Source organism: Malus sylvestris, chromosome 10 (genome assembly GCF_916048215.2).
Source record: "Malus sylvestris chromosome 10, drMalSylv7.2, whole genome shotgun sequence".
Classification (NCBI taxonomy): Eukaryota; Viridiplantae; Streptophyta; class Magnoliopsida; order Rosales; family Rosaceae; genus Malus; species Malus sylvestris.
In genome coordinates, this window is record NC_062269.1 from 36,833,896 (window position 1) to 36,848,526 (window position 14,631).

A 14,631-nucleotide genomic window follows, 5' to 3' on the forward strand; every position below is an offset into this window, starting at 1 on the left:
ACCATAACAATGACTGGTGGCCACGCTTGACATAAGGTGGTGGTGTCTCCAAATCTCTGATATGCAAAATCAAGCTCGTGATTCTAAATAGCGGCACGTTTTTCCTTTTTCCTTTTTTATTTATTTTTTGTTTTTAACAAACAATATTATCTACACTAAGGAGAAATGATGGGCTTAGTCTCATAATGGTTAGCAATGATTTGGTTCAAATTTGCCTTTGGCGAGAATCAAAGTTAAGCCTTCTCACTTATGAGAGAAAAGAAATATCACTGTACCGTAGTTTAAGTGGCTCCTTCTCTTGAATACTATATTTGTTATTTGTCAGTTTTAATGAAATAGTTTCTATTTTTTTGAGATTTTCTAATATGCTATAGTGCAGTTATACACAGTTGGTTTTTATCGTTAGATTTTTTTATTAATTAACAATTCAATTATTAAAATTTAATAATTAAAATCTTATCATATAAAATACATCAGAGTTTATTAAAATAGGAAAACTAATGAAAAAATATTTGAGTTTTAATGATAAGGATAAAATAAAGGGTAAATTAAATAGTACTATGATTGACTTTTTAGTGTAAAAATGTGGTTTTTCATTAAAGTGAACAATAACGGTAACTTTTCGTTGAAGTTCCAAATTAAAATTTTAACGAATACTTTTTTTATCAATTGTAACTGCAAGATGCCAAAAAGTTAATATAAGTCAAAACATAAAAATAAAAAAAATTTATACTTGTGATTATATTGTTGTGGAGAAATAGTTGTTGTGGGAAAAGGATCCTTGCCAGATCCTTTTTTTGGGGATTCGGGAAATCAAGTGGTCATGTCTATTCATCGTGTAGTTAGTTTTCGTTAGATGCTATTTATATTTAATTTTAAATTTTAAATAATTTCTGACCGTATGATGTACGATAAATGCATATGATCATGGGATCCCTAAGAAAAGGATCCGTCTGTTGTTGTATTTAATGAAATGTTATGAACATTGGAAAAGAGAGGATCTTTTCCTAGAGATCATGTGATCTGAACCGTCCATCGTATATAGTGCGGTCAAAAATAATTTTAAAATTTAAAATTAAATATAAATAGTACATAATGAAAACTGACCGTATGATATACGATAGACGATTCAGATCACAGAATCCCTAGGATTCCTAAGAAAATGATCCGGGAACATTATCCACTTTCTGGTCCAGAAACCGAAAAAGCGGTACTACTGCTGTAACCGATTATTTGTAACAAATTTTGACACAAGCTAAAAGAATTTGACAACTAAAATGAGGAACATATATATCATGTGTTTCGCATTATGCATGCCACCACCCCGACATCATTATCAATAATTCAACATTGTAACATTGTAGCGGAAATTAAAGTAAGATGTGACATTACATTCTCACAAGAGTCACCATATTGTGAAGGATGGTTTTGCTTTGGTGATCTCTCGTATTCATAATTCGTGTAGCTTTAATCATTCTTTCTATGGTTTTGTCTTGAAGTACAGAAATTTGATTATAGAGGATTAGAGTTGTAATTTGCAGTATGTTCGTAGAGAACGTAATTTTGCAGTTAGTGGTTTAGCTAAATTGGGTTTAATAGTGAGATGTATTTTCAAGAGTTTGCATAGTCTCCTTCCTGTATAGTTCAAACTCTTTCAAATGACTGCTCTGGAGTCGCTAGAACTAGACTAATTCCTTGGTGTTTCTTTTTTCTTCTTCTTCCATGTTACCAGAAGAAAAGAATCACCACATTAAAAATTGGAAGACAATTTCCGGAAAAAAGAAAATTTGTATCTCTAAGCATCAGTTTTGGTAAACCAAGTTTTTAGCATGGAGGGAGCAAACAATGGCCTACTTGGGATAGATGCTCTAACTTAAGTAATTTATTGTCAAGGTGCAGACTACAGATATATATATTTGCACTTGCAATATTTGAAGAAAGTATAAGTATCAAATATCACACATACTCTGATATTAAACATTATGTAAGCAAAAGTGCACTTGTTCGACATTCAAATAGAAAACTCTTCTGTATTATTTTATTTTTTCTACACTTTGTTTCTTTCCATTGCTACACTGAAACTTTTGTAACATTGAAATTGTGATATAGCATCATTTGAAATCATCTCCATTGTCATACTGGGTATAACCATAATAAGACTTTGGTAGTTGTTTTTCCGGTTGCTTCCATTAGAAGAAATTTCTAGCTAGCAATGTCCCTGATTTTTAGCTAGTAACATCTATGTGTGTGTATAGCCTGAGAAAAATATAATTTCAACTTCTTATTTTCATGCACGCGATCAAAATCCTCAATGAATAAAGTTGTGCTGAGCCGGAGACGGCACCAGTTTAATTAGGAGTGATCCTATCCATCTTTACATCAACTACACATTTCTGCATGAAAAGTGTGGAAAATATTCATTCAACAATTTTGCATGAATTAAATGGTAGAGAAGATAATATTTTGCGGGTTCAATTTGCGTGGTTAGACATGGTCTGCACTTTGAAAAACTTTAACCTATGCAGGGACCGATTTAAGATATTAAAACGGTATAGGTTAAAGCTTACCTTAGATGTTAAAATGGTGGTGTTGTTCTCTTTTATCCTTTCACTTAAAATAAAAAGCACTAGAAAAAAGAAAAGGCATAGGCGGTACTTCACAACAAAAACTATTTCTAAAATAGTTAGTAGGCACGGTTTAATACGATAACTAAACTTTTGAGGGATCAATTTTTAAGGTTCTACGAAAGATTTTGGGGCAACACCTCGAGATTAGGTGTTGAGGAAGGAGGAAATAGCTGAATAAGTTACATCGATGAAGGTTGTGTGAAGGAAGAAGAAGAAGAATAGTCTAAGTATTGTTGGTATAGTGTAACAACTCTTGGTATAGTCTAAAATGTTATTCAAATATTGCCATGGTAATATGGTTTTTGGAATTGCACGATTGAAAAAAGGAATAGTAACCTCAGTTGCTTGTATCAAGATTTGAGTACTATACTATTACATACTTTTATTTACAAAATATTTGTTTTCGCATTATCCAAAAAAATCAAAAGCTTTAGTTATAATTTTACGGTCAACTTTGGGTTGGCGGCGGTGCAGCCCAACCTGCCAGGAGGATTTGGACCATGGGTTGGCGGCGGTGCAGGTTTCCTAGAAATTCAGTTGCCAACCTTCGAAAGATATTTTAATGTGATCGGCACACGAGGTAGTACATCACGTGTCACTATATAAATAGTAGGATATGTGTGTTAAAAAGTTAATAACTTAAAAAAATAAATTTTTTCACCAAGAACACGTAATGTACTATCTATGTTCCCATCACAATCAAAAATTTCTCCCAACGATGGCGGTTTACGTTTTTGTCCACCTAAATAAAATGCAACTTCAACTTGTTATTTTCATGCACGTGATGAATGCCTCGACGAAACACCGGAACTTGTGGGGTGGGTTCTGTAGACCATATTCGTGCCAGCCTATAATCTTTCAACACGTGGCCACTAACGATATCGCCCTTTTTCTCATCTTCAATTAAACTAGTAAAAAACAAATCCTAAAAATAATTAATAAAAATAATGCCGAGTGATCATTTACTATAATAGTGAAGATGAATATTACTTTTGTATCACAACGTCAGTTTGAATCCGTTGGCTCTCTAATTAACATCTAATTAAACAAATTTATCGTTTAACCAAAAAAAATAAACGCTAAAAAGAGAGTCCAAACTTAGTGGCATCATCATATTCGTCTTTACACATCACCGGCGTGGCATCATTGTATTGGTCATTACACATCAAGTTGTTACAACTCGGATTTCACATGAAAAAAGTAGAAGCTCTTTTTCTTAATTTAAATCAATTAATGGCAAAGAAGAGAATATTTTGGTGGGATTTAAAATTGGCATGGTTTGGCAAAGGTTTGTACGGCATGGGACCCGATATAAAACAGGAGTTTTTAACTTCAATTTTTGAAAATAATTGAAAAATAATAAAAATTTAATGTTAGATTACATATTGATTATATTTCCTTGATGTGTTCTTAATTCAAATTAATTAATGAGTATTTCATTCAATGTCTCCCATTAAACATTTGAACTTATTAATATATACATTTTAATTTATTTTTTTACCAAAAAATGTTTTTTAAATTTATTAATTTTATTTAACATTCTTCATACTTGAAGTCTCAAATAACATACTTAAATGTTAGTACGAAATATATTATATTGAATTAATGTACCTAAATATTAGTATCGAAATTTATTTACCAAAATGTATATAGTGAATTAATGTACCTAAATGTGTGTACCGAAATTGATATACTAAAATATATGAAATGAATTAATGTACCTAAATGAAGAAGACAAAGTATATTGAAATATATTGTATAACAAAAATTAGTTTATCTAAATGTCTACAACAAAATATATTATGATGAACGAAATGAAAATGAAAATTATAAATGAAATATAATTAATACATTAAAATTAGGAAGAAAAAGAGAAATAATTAAAACATCAAAATATAATTAATAAATGAGGTGATTAATGTATAATGGGACTAGAATTAGATTTTGATCTTCTTATGGTTTTAGTTTAAAAGTCATATTTGCCAAGGATTAGAATGAAGTTTCCTATATAAAAAATTACAATTACATTTTGGTACATCAATTTAATTTAATGGTTCGTTGGATGTGTAGGCACACGTGAAAAGATATGATTAAACGAGGATATACGAACTAAAGTAGGAGTGAGAGTAATTAAAGATAAAATCAGAGAAAGGCGGTTAAGATTGTTTGGATACTTGTACTGAAGACTTACAGATGTTCCGGTTAGAAGATGCAACTATGTGACGAATACTCATAGCAAAAGAGGTAGAGGAAAATCTAGGAAGACTATGAATGATTATAAGAAAATTATAAAGTACTTCAAGCTAACGGAAGACTTGGTGTAAAACAGAGCGCAATAGAGTTATATAATTCATACAATCGAACCCTTTAATGGTATAAAGCTTTGTTGTTGTTTAATTTAATGGAATGAATGACCTATTGCTTAATCTTTAATTAGGAATCTTGGAAAAGCTTGTTGTTTTGTTTATATATAAGATTAGAACGAGGAGAACGTGTATGGAAGTGTTTATAGTCACATCATTATATTATACTCTTCAACTTTAATCTAAGATTCTCCTTGAGCGTGATTATTGTGGGATCAAGACGTTCCGCCAAATGCGCCAAAAATACTGAGGCATGGTTATCGACTTCATCATATCCCCGAGAGAGACGTCATAATAGGAGGACTAATAATATTATCATGAATCAACCGTTGTTTATACTATTCATATTATTCACATGATAAACGTTAAATACGTAATAATTTATTAGTATATAGTGATTAACAAAAGAGAATATTAATAAGGACAGATTAATAACGTAGTGCTTATCTTAAGGGTTTTTATATTAACACCCCACAAAATGTTGAATGCACCACACATTAAAATTTAATATTAAATAACTTATTTACTCCACTATGCAATTACAATTTTGACCTTATTAGGTTTTAAAAAAAAATAAAGATTTTTAAATACACCCTAAATCACTTTTAGCGTATTATTTATCTTCTCAACTATCAAACATGTTGATTAAGAAAAATTATTTTTGACGAATGGAACATGAAATCGATGTTTCAGGAGTTTCACATGAGGTAAGACTTCATAGTTTTCATTGTTTTAGTGATTTCGATGACATCGATAATTATTTAATCTTGCGTTTCCTGCATTATTTAAACTTCTATATTCATATTCATCTTTTAGTGTTCATATGGTTAGATTCAATCCCTGAAAATTAAAAATGAGTGTTATAAGATTTGAGAAATGTGGGGTGTAAAGAAAATGTGGGGTGTATGTACAAAATATAAGATGTATACTAAGAATGTGGGGTGTGGGGGTATTATGGGAAAGTAAGTGAGGTGTATTAAGATAATTTTTAAGTGAAAAAGCAAATGTGAGGTGTATTAAGTTTGTGGGGTGTATTCAACAATTTGTGGAGTGTTAATATAATTAGCCTATCTTAATTGTACTTTTCTTTGACTTTCATATCTTTTTTTTTTTACATGAATTTTGTAGAGAAGGAATAGGCGACATTTAACTCTTCGTTAACAATTGTGTGCAAAGCACCAACCCTCCATCGAAAGAGAAATAACCGTTGCACCTAGAAACCCTGCGCTCGTCACCTCTCTACTAGATTTTATTAATAATATAAAGAAAAAAAAAAGAAAGAAAAATAGAACAAGCGGAGGGACTATGCTAATTTTTGCTGAAAACAATTGACGAAAGCGATATATTTTGGTCTATGAATTTTTCAGTTTCATTCACTTAAAATTGTTTGACTTTGATATCTTCATTAGCGAACTAAGGGTGCGTTTGTTGCACCGGACTGTCTCGGACTGGACTAGCTGCTGGGACTAAGTTGGACTGGCTTAGACTAGACTAAGCTGGACTAACTTAATGAAGCGTTTGGTGCAGTGTTGGACTATAAAATCGGATAATAAACAAACTATAATATTATATTATTTAATGCATATATTATAATATATTATAATATTTAATGTATATATTGTAATATTTTATATTATTTGATGCATACATAATAATATTTTATTATTTAATCAACCTTTTAACCTTTTTTTCTCTTGGAAAACTATCACTCTGGAATCATCTCTTCTTTTCTCCTTCTGGCTCCGTCCATTTCTTCTTTTCTCCCTCATTTTCCTGCACAACGCAGGTGTGAAGCTCATCACAAATCCTTCAAAAAAAAGCTCATCATCTTCACCCTCTTGCCGCCATTAAGCATCTCCACCTTCCTCATTTTTTTTTCTTCCAAAAATTTTCGGATCTCTCTTCCATCTGATACATGATTTGGCTTCTCTGCCTGCAAAGCCATCTCAGAATTTTCTGGCACGGGGTGGACTTTGAATTTGGTGGTTGGATTTGGTTGTTGTTATTGTTTTGCGTTTTTTATTTTTTTAATTTTGTGGTTGGATTTTGAGATTTAGGCAGTGGGTGAGGCTTTTGTTTCAGATATGGGGGGTGGGCAAACGGTGTTGCAGAGAAGAACGCTTGCAGACGATGCAACGGGCAAACGAATCAGATTTGGGAACGGGATTAGCAATCCCATACCTATTGGGGATCCTCGCTAAGACGACCTAACGAAAGACTTAGTCGGTGCGAGTCCGACTTAGTCTCATTAACGGTAGTCCTTGTTCGCACCAAACACTGGCTAGCAATCCCAGCTAAGCCAGTCCAATCCAAGGAAATTTAGTGAGGGCAAACAAACGCCCCCTAAGTCTCTAGTTCTTATATTACTTCTATTATTTCTTCATTTATGTGTTAAGCACCGGTGGAGCCACATTAAGGGCTACCCTAGGCTGTAGCCTAGATAGCTTTCGGTAGAAAATAAAATTTTACATGTAGTTTTTACTGATTTTCGAATGTGGCCCACCATATATTTAGTTATTGATTCGAATTCTCTTGGTTTAATTATATAATACAGTTTACAAACCATCTATTTTTCTCATATCTTTTTTCTCATCCCTTCTTGTACATGCACAAGTTTGAATTTGTTTGAATAACGAAAATTCTTGGCTCATCTTGTGAAAATTTTCTTAAGCTAGCTGATAATGTGAAAATTTTTCTTTGCTTATAAAGATTTAAATCTTTAAGCTAGCCCACCCGGTAAAAAAATTCTAGCTCCCCCATTGATGTTAAGTAAGTCTCTAGTTTTTAATTGCTAATTAGCACCTTGCACGAAGAAAATAATTTATTAGTAAAAAGCATCTCACCTTAAAAAGCAGAGGCTCCGAATACAATACTTTTTTCTATTAACAATTGATGGACAATTCAAGCACAGAAAAAACAATTGATAGATATTTTTTTTTTTAAAGTTTCCTTAAATAATTATAAGTGCAAACAATGATCATTTTAAGCCAAACGATAAGCTTAATAAAGCAAACAAAAACATGTTTTGAGTTATAACATTTAAATACGTAAAAGGTTTCACCCAAAACAACTAATATTCTTGGCTTTTCCTTTTGGATGCACCAACATTATTATGGGGAATCTTAAACTAAATATTATACATAAATGAACATTCTAAATAAAAGAGGAACGGTGGGATCATCGTGGCGCTATGGAATTTTTAATTCACGTGTTGTTATATAGGCAAATGTGTAAATTTAGGGTATGTTGAAAATGTTTTTAAAATGACTGAAAACGATTTTTGTGAAAATGCTTTTGTAATCCTTAGTAAAAAGTTACAAAAGTGAATCCTGAAAAAGCATTTGAAGTACTTCATGAAAGAAACACATAACTAATGATTTTTCTATGAAGTACTTCAAATGCTTTTGGAACCTAAAAATATTTTCTCTGAAAACACTTTCAATCATTTTAAGAACACTTTCAAACAAGTCCTTATATTTTATAAAATATTAATGAATAGATGCATGTGTTATAATATTAATAAACTTATAACACAATATAGGCTATATAGCCGTGTGGTAGATGTATTATTATTTTTTAATTGGTGAATACTATTTGGAAGAGTGTATAAACTACTCATTTTACCACCGAATCAAGAAAGAAGAAGTGGTTGTAGCTTTGAAAAAGATGAAGCATAGAAAAGCAGTGGGTCCAGATGATATATCGATCGAAGTGTGGAAAGTCTTGGGAGAGACGGGTATAACATGGCTCACAGACCTTTTCAATAGGATTTTGAAAACGAAGAAGATGCCAAATGAGTGGCGAAAGAGCACTTTGGTGCCTATCTACAAAAATAAGGGCGACGTACAAAATTGCATGAACTATAGGGGTATTAAGCTAATGAGTCATACAATGAAGCTTTGGGAGAGAGTCATTGAGCATAGATTGAGGCAAGAGACACGGGTTTCGGACAATCAATTCGGGTTCATATCAGGGCACTCAACCATGGAGGCAATCCATCTCTTATGAAGATTGATGGAAATATATAGAGATAGAAAAAAGAATTTACACATGGTCTTTATAGATTTGGAAAAAGCGTATGATAGGGTCCTAAGAGACATTCTTTGGAGGATTTTAGAGAAGAAATGAGTACGAGTAGCATATATCCAAGCTATAAAGGATATGTATGATGGAGCAAAGACTGCCGTAAGAACTCATGAAGGACAAACCGAAAGCTTTCCCATAACTGTAGGGTTACATCAAGGCTCATTCTTAAGTCCTTACCTTTTTGCATTAGTAATTGATGAGTTAACGGGACATATTCAAGATGATATTCCTTGGTGTATGCTTTTCATAGACGATATAGCGTTGATAGATGAAACTCAGGAAGGGGTAAATGTGAAGTTTAACCTTTAGAAAAAAGTGTTAGAATCTAAAGGTCTTCACTTAAGCCGATCAAAGACATAATATATAGAGTGCAAGTTCAGTGCAAATGGAGGCCCAAATGAGTTAGGGGTGAGGATTGGAGATCAGGAAGTACCAAAGAGCAACCGTTTTCGCTACCTAGGATCTATCTTGCAAAAGAATGGAGAATTAGATGGAGACATCAACCATATAATACAAGCTGGATGGATGAAGTGGAAGAGTGCATTCGGCGTGTTGGGTGATTGTTGTTTGCCACTGAAGCTCAAGGAAATTTTTTATAAGACGGCAATAAGGCCGGCGATGCTGTATGGCACGGAATGTTGGGCAGTGAAGCATCAACACGTACATAAAATGGGTGTAGCAGAGATGAGGATGCTTCGTTGGATATGTGGGCACGCAAGAAAGGATAAGATTAGGAATGAGGATATCAGAGGTAAAGTAGAAGAAGCCGAAATTGAAGGAAAGATGAGAGAAAATCGGTTACGGTGGTTTGAAAATGTGCAAAGAAGGCATACTGATGCTCCGGTTAGAAGATGCGACTACAGGACAAAGGTCCAAGGTCGAAAGGGTAGAGGAAGACCAAGGAAAACTTTGGAAGAGACTCTAAGAAAAGACTTAGAGTACTTGGATCTAACGGATGACATGACACAGAACCGAGCGCAATGACGTTCTAGGATTCATATAGCTAACCCCACTTAGTGGGAAAATGCTTCTTTGCACGAGGTATTCCTTGTTACATGTCAACCATAGTCTCACAATTTCAAAAAAAAAAAATTAAAAAAGACTCGATAAAAATACAAAATGTTAACTCTTAAGTTTATGCACGCATGTTAAATTATAATTTGCATACAAAGACAAATGATTCTGTCCATACAAGCAACCAAACATTTTCCTAATGAGAATAAACTTGTTTCCTCAAATATTTCTTTCACTTGTTTGTTGCTTTGAATAATTAAGACCCTTGGTTTCTAAGGCATTTTAGGCTGCCCATCACAAAATATGAAACTATAGATTTGTTGAGTTTGTGACCTTCGCTAGATTGCTTCGGTTACTAGTATGGATAAATATGTAAATGGATAGAGATAGGGAAGCAAACATAAGATGTACGTGGTTCACCCAGATTGGCTACGTCCACGGAGTAGAGGAGTTCTCATTAATTATGAAGGGTTTACACAAGTACATAGGTTCAAGCTCTTATTTAGTGAGTACAAGTGAATGATTTAGTACAAATGACATTCGGAAATATTGTGAGAGAATGATCTTTATTTATAGAAGAGAGTTTCTAGTTTCATTCTGACATTGACACGTGTCGTGTTGTGATTGGCTTCTGATGTTGACACATGTCTGTCATGCCCCAACCCAAGGATTAACGTAAACCTTGGTTTAGAACGTGAATCACACCTTAATTATAAGCTTAACTAATATAATTAAGAATGTGACATGAAATAAAAGCATGTATAACTCACTTGGAAATAAAATTAACTGAATAACATATTCATTATTGAAAGTTTCAGCCAAAATTACAACTTATGAACTACTCAAAGTTCACACAAAAGTAGTTCTTTATTCAAACAAGAGAGCAAAAGCCAACAAGCTCATCTTTTTATTTCTTCTACATAATTACACAAAAGACAGCAAGCAGACTTTTAGGTTTCTGGTTCTGTACCTGTAAAATTTCATTAGGGTGAGCTTAAAAAGCTCAGTAGGGACATATACCTTCATTACTAAAATAATAAAGTATAATTAAGATAACAGAACTAAAACCAAAATCAGAATGGTGCATAAGTATGCAATGCAAATGCCTTAACTATACCCTTTAATCCACATAACTAAACACCCAGACCTTGTACGTCCCATTCCGTACTTATACCACTTGATCCCGAGTGTTTAAATATATGAACTAACCCCCATCCCTAAACATCCCCGAACTCCCCTTTTTGTTAGTCATCTTGCCTAAACTCTTCGTCTCCAGTCCCGAATTACCCTTAAAGAATCTGTGCACTGTGGGCTCGCCTGAGACCTGGTACCTACTAAGAGTTTGGCTCAACTACACAAAACTAATAGTCACCACCTTAGATTCCTGAAGTTCTTTCCAACAATCCCACTTTACTCCCACATCATGGACCCAAATTTCATTTCGAACATTCATTATTCCAATAACAACATGTATATCAAACTTGTATATATACTTAAGTAAGAAATATTTAAATTCATATATATATATATATAGAAGGTTTCCCAGAACCCCCTACCTTGAATTCGATTAATTTTGCTTCTCTGAAAAACCTAATCAGAACGCAAAAATACAACCAAAAATATACAAGTAACACATATTAGAAACCAAACTAAGTGTTCAACCACAAAATTGATATTATCTAAAGAAAGTACATAAATTCTGGAATCTTATAACTCAAATAATGTCACTCAAATCAAGTCAAGAGGACTAGAAAGGAATCTGGGAAAGAAATTAGGTGTGCTAAAAACAGAACTTTGCATCTTCACAAAATCTGCAGAAAAACAGCACTATTGAACCAAGTTTAGACTCATTTTCAAACCTTCAAAACTAAACCAAATCGTGTAATATTACATGGGTTTTGAAGTTCGTGTTATGTACTTTAAAAGCATATAAATTTTGCAGAAAACGGAGCTCTAAATTGGAAGTTATGCTAAGAGAAAAATGGAGTCTTGAAACTGGAAACCCAGTTTTCTGCTGCTGTTTGGCAGCTCGCGACCCAAGTTTAAATAAGGTTTTGATCAACCAAAACTCAACGGAACTGAGTGAAAACAATTGGGTTACAATCATGGACATATATATTTTCAACACCATAAAAGTTTTCTCCAAAGAAGCACACAAAGACCTACGAATTTAGAGCAAAATAAGACCACTAAAAACTTGAATTTTCACTGAAATTTTCTGCAACTTACATCACAGTACACTTCCAATTCATATAATAAAACCCAAAATATTTCCAAGTAATCCAGAAATCATGTATACAACACCCAAATATAACATGACTCAACATTAACAAGAAACTGATTTTTTTTAACCAAACCCTTGATCAAGAAAATTGATCTACACACCCAATCCGAATTACCCAACTCTAATTCAAGTTCAGATTAGTTCATTGAACAGTAGAAAACCCTAATTAAAACTAAGAATTCCAAATATATCTCATGGCAATTTCAATTCAACTAAGGAAAATTAAATTCGAAAAATCTAAATAATCAAGGAACAAGAAGTTTACCCTTCAAATCTCTGAATCCTTCCTTCACAATCACGTTCTCTGACTCTCAATTTCTCTACCCCTTTTCGATTTCTGATGTTTTCCCACTTCTCTGCAACCCCTTTTATAGTTTCTCTAATCCTACTAACTCCTATCAGAGTCCTAATAAAAACCTAGCTTCCTAGGTCGTCCACCTCCTGCTTATAGACCTCTGTGTCTCTTCTCCGTTCACCCTCCGCTGAACACACTCCTTGGTGAAATAGGAGATGAACAACTCTCTATGACACACTCCGTTGACCAATCAAAGGTCGACCTATCACAAGGTGTCCTAATCCCTATCCAATTTTTTTGTATGAAGAAAGAAGATTTTTTTCCTAAAGATATGGAAGGCCACCTCCTCCCTGCTTCCTTGTTTCCATCGTACAGAAAGGAAAGGTATGAAAGGATGGTCTTTTCCTTTCTTTTGTAGAATATTATTTTTTTATTATTATTATTTTTTTTTTAAACAATAATAGGAAATCTAATAAATAAAAAGTATATTATTAAAAGCTATTAAACAAATAAACACTAAGTAGACTAAAATTTTGTATAAAAACAATTATAATCACACTTCACTCTTAATTTAAACGAGGGATATTACAATGTCGCGCTATGATCGGCTTCTGATGTCGACATGTGTCACGCTGTAATTAGCTTCCTAGTTGGAGGGAAACTCTTCTGGGTCATTGACGGTATAACATTGACCGGTGCTCAGTAGTTACGGGATTGGTTAAGTATGGTACAAACAGTGCTTCCCTAAGTTTCCGAGTGAAGTAAGCTATTCGGTTGGGGACTTGCAAGATCCAAGCCATTGAGTAATCACGAAACTTCTAAATATCGAAGTCTGATATCATTTATACTTGCCTTATCTGTCTCATATGTAGATGTGACATCTTCTGTGGAAGTACTTTTCCTCCATCCAGGGGTGGTATCTTTAACCAATGAAGATGCATAAGGTAATGTATCAATTTCACTTGAAGCTTACTTGTAGTTTTGGGCTTGGTCAAGTGCGATACAAACCCTATAGTAGGAGTCCCCCAAGTCGCCGAGCTAGGAGATTTGCCGAAGGAGGTAACAAACAAGGTGAGCAATCAGACTTCCAAGCAAGCAACCTGGATCGTAGATTCAACTTTGGCTTCCGGTTGATTGTTCTCCTTTTCCTTGTGTCGTAAACAGCAACAAGGATAAGGAGAAGCAAATGGAGATGAGATGATATGGGATACTTTTGCTTTTGAAGAAGTAACTTTCCACAGGCTTATTCTTGAACTGGGCTGGAAGGTTTTCTGGTTTCCTCCAAAGTATAAGGCCGACTCAAGAATTTGAGGGTCAAAACAAGTCCATTAAATCTAAAGTACGTTCGACCCTGATGATATGAGATACTTTTGGTGTCGACAAAGTAGTGGATGTATCGGCACGTGTATGTTACGCTTGTCTCCACATGCTTTCTTGTATCCTTCTTACTTGCCCTATATGTTCCTCAGGCAGATGTGGTATCTTCTCTGGAAGCATAAGATGTTGAAGATAAGTACTCGAGAGCAATGCCAGGTAAGTAATCAGGCAAGGGGTTCCAGGCAGTCAATTTCTGACTGGAAGCTTGATTCCAAGTGCTGACTGATTGTTTTCTTTCTCCTTGTCTTGCAGGTAAGAACAAGGCCAAAGGAAAAGACAGGGAAAAAGCATGATATGGGATACTCTTGCTTTTAACCCTGATGATATGAGATACTTTTGCTCTGGTGTGGCCTGTTTACAGAGGTATTATCAGGAGGAAAAGAAGCTGAGTATTTCGAGAGACTCTGCTGAGAGTGCCCTCTCGGATGTGAAGAAAAGTTGGCATTTTTTTTATTCGCAGGTCTGCCTGGCTATGGAGGATGAAGGTCGACATATATAGGAGTCTCCCTAACAACAAGTAGTAGTGTTATTCCTTTACCCTTCTTGGTCATAGCAATGTAGTGGGAGCTGCAAGCTTCATGTGTT

General features: G+C 33.9%; 1 long non-coding RNA gene across 1 annotated transcript; it reads right to left on the bottom strand.

Annotated features, from left to right (window-relative positions):
* Positions 1-10,866: 10,866 nt before the first annotated feature.
* On the bottom strand, positions 10,867-13,047 carry LOC126587813 (uncharacterized). Its single transcript, XR_007611229.1, has 3 exons — positions 12,640-13,047; positions 11,647-11,680; positions 10,867-11,060 (listed from the first exon to the last, which is right to left on the bottom strand). It is a non-coding gene; the product is annotated as an uncharacterized LOC126587813 (long non-coding RNA).
* Between the last annotated feature and the right edge of the window lie 1,584 nt (positions 13,048-14,631).